We start from the raw sequence: 3,506 nt of genomic DNA on the forward strand, positions 1-3,506 counted from the left end.
CTCCAGTTGAATTACTTGTATTTACCTTGGTATAGATAGAATAACATGCAGAATAGCTTACTGATAGCTTGGCTGTAGCCCAAGACCAAATAATGGGTGGGATGGTAAATCAAATAACAACATATGTGAATCATGGAATAGTTTGGGTTGGAAGGGACCTTAAAGACCATCTAGTTCCAATCCGCTGCCATGGCCAGAGACACCTTCCACTAGACCAGGTGGCTCAAGGCTCCATCTAACCTGGCCTTGAACACTGCCAGGATGGGGCAGCCCCAACTTCTCTGTGTAACCTGTTCCTGTGTCTCACGACCCAATTAAGTGAGTCAAGGAAAAACATTTACCCCTCTCTCAGAATCTAGGATAAGAGCATGTTCCTGTGACTTGGATTTTAGAGGACTATGTCAACTATTCCAAGAAACCTCCTTGAACTTTAATGGGTAAATTACTTGAATTCATGTCTGTTAGGGGGTTGTTTCCATTAAGTGTGTGTTTAGGCTGCATCCGTTTCTCTCTTTGTACAGGATCTTCCCACACATGAATTTCGCTAGTTTTTGTCACTTTAAGTATCAGCTGTTGCTTCAGGTATGCAGCTCTTCCTTGAGAGGTCTTAAATTGCTCTTAATTGCATAGGTGCAACTACTGCTTAATTTACCACATGGGAAGTGAATTTCTAGATTATTTTTGAAGAAGAAAAGCCTTAAGAAAAAAAAGCTGGTTGATCTTGGCATTGTTGGGGATTCTCATGTAAACATGTATGGATTTTTATTTAAGCTTTTATGAACAGAAACATATTAATTACGTGCAAATAGGAATGGACTTGGTATCAGCTTTCATGAACTAGCAGAGCAATTTGAGACAGTGGGTGAAATCACCAATTTCCCATCCTGGCAGAGCACCTGGATGTTCTGTAAAAGAGGCAGGGAACTCTGTGCATCAATTTGCTTTGCAGATTTATGTAATTTAAGCCTCCTAGGGGAAGAAAATGGATAGGCATCATGCATGTTTCAGATTTAACTTAAAAACTCACCAAAAGAATGACTAAACTGCCATTTTCCTGCATGTAGGAGATCATTCAAAGGAATCGAAATTGCAGGCACTCCTTCAGCTGTGGTGAGACACCTTCATTCAAGAGGCTGAAGGGAAAATTGCCTTTCCTGGATTCAGCCAGCTGGCCTCATCACTGTCCTGGTGTTACAGCTGAACCCAGGACAATCAGTCTGGATAGTAAATGCACACTAAATTTAGTATAATTGTTTATGGAATTCTCTTGTCACCTTTCTGGATGTCTAGTAGATATACACACGTATACATGGTATGAAGGTCAGCTAGGCTTTAGTTGAGCAGAACTTTGTTCTTTCCCATGGAAAGTCTGCAGCCCAATTGTAAAGCTGTTCTATATTAAGTCTCTGGGTAACGTTTTTAGGATGAGCTTTATTTTAACATAGGAGATAGATTAGTAGAATATCTGAGCTACAAGTGTATTTAGATAAAGTAAAGCTCCTTTTACAGGTAGCATGTGACGTTCAGCTTCCTCATTTGAGAACAGAAGCAGAAAGAACAGAGATATTCACAGTGCTCAAAGCTATTGTCAAGAGTACTTGCAGAAGAAACTAATTTTTGTCAAAAATCATGGATATTAGTCCTGCTGCTCCTGCTTGTAATGTGTATACCACCATTCTTATGCTTTGGTACAGTTCAGCTTGAATTCAGATCACTACAGCACTGTGATTCCCAGCAGGCTGCCAGCCAGCCTACTTTCTTCAGGGTATTTTTCCTTCTGTATTATCTGCACAAGAAGCTGCACTAACCCAATTTTAGACCCCTATACACCCACCAGTCAGGATGCAAGTAAGCGGCTCTATTTCCAGCTCATGCTAACTAAAACTCACCCAACATTTAGGCTGGGAGTTTTACAAGTGGCAGAGTTAGAAACTGTTAGAAAAGGAGATACGCAGAATGCCAAAACCTATTAACATTTATTCTTCTAGACAGCAGATGGCTTAAAGTGGTTATGACTTTCCACCAATGCAGAAATTTACCTGCATCCTCTAAGAAATTGTACTGCTGCCTAATAAGGTACCAGGTTCTATAATACATTTACCTATCCAAGGGACAAGTCTGTTGTAGCTGCAGCTCTAAATAGGCTTTCAAAGGCTTGTAGAACATGTCAGTTTCACTAGCAGTCCATGGGAAGATCCAGCTCCTGTAATGACACACAATTAAGGTTTCTGGCATGTTGCTAGAAATCAGAGTGCTTTTTTTTTTTTTCTGAAGAGGAAGACTGGTTTGCCCCTTGCAACTACAGAGAAAGCATGGTAGAGTGTACCAGAGGCTCCAGGGGCTGCCATTCCCTCCTTGCTCTTAACAGTACCCCTTAAAGTGGAAACTGCAGGCACCCTGCACACACAGCTGGGGGTGAAGAGCCAAGAGCTTCCTTTATTTTGGCATGACTGCAGATGTGTGACTTTCTTTACTCACAATTCTTGGTAGCAACTACCAGCCCCATTCTTTCAATAGGGTGTACTTAGCTGCCTTCAGTTACCCCCACCCAGTTTCCCGTTAGGAGAACATAAAGCCGCATTTGTTGCACTCTCTCTTCAAAAGTAACACTCTCAAGACTGAACCACAAACAGTAACAAAATAGACTGTGACTGTATCAGTATTTACTTCCTGGGTTATGACCTATTTATTTCTACCTACCCCTAAGTAGCTTTTCATTATTTCTCATAATCTGAACCCTGAATCTTTGTAAATGTTCATGTGTTTCCACTCTTTCATAAATTATTAGCTCATACCTACTTTATAGAAAGATCTGGGCCACAATCACCAAAATCAGTGTTTATGAGCAAATACTTGAGACAATCAAGAATTCAAAAGGTATTATCATGGAAGTAAGGGCTGAGTTTTTAATTTAGAGAAAGTAATTATTTGTCACAAGTTTTAATTGAATTTTAGTTATTTAAGTACTCAGATGAGCAAAACAAATGCAAAAGTCTGGTAGTTTTGCTTCTGAACTCACATAATAAGCATAACAAATATTCTGAGATTAATAATTTCATACATAATTTGCAAGGTAATAAAGTAAAATACACACCCCATCTCACTTTAGCATTCTGCTTCTCCCATCTGACTAGTCTCAATTTGTCTCTTATAAGCATTTATCTATTAGTATCTCTGGCTTCCCTTCATTGTTATATAAGATAACTCTTTCATCCCCTAACTCATCTGAGCAAGCTCTCCCTATAAAGGATATAAAGAAAATCAGAGTGAAATCCACATCAATTCTTTGGTGATGCTGGGGAGAGATGCAACTTAGTGAAAGGCAACAATTCCATTTTACACATAATTCAGGAAGACTTTTTCACAGACCCTTTAACACCTCTGATACCCAACTAGACAACCCCCTTCAAGAATTATACTTGGTCTTAATGCACTTTAAAATTGTTCATACATTCAGCACCTTTGCAGTGTGACTTTTATAAACACAGCAGAAGACAGGAGGCAGG

This window comes from Lathamus discolor, chromosome 2, assembly GCF_037157495.1.
Source record: "Lathamus discolor isolate bLatDis1 chromosome 2, bLatDis1.hap1, whole genome shotgun sequence".
NCBI lineage: Eukaryota > Metazoa > Chordata > Aves > Psittaciformes > Psittacidae > Lathamus > Lathamus discolor.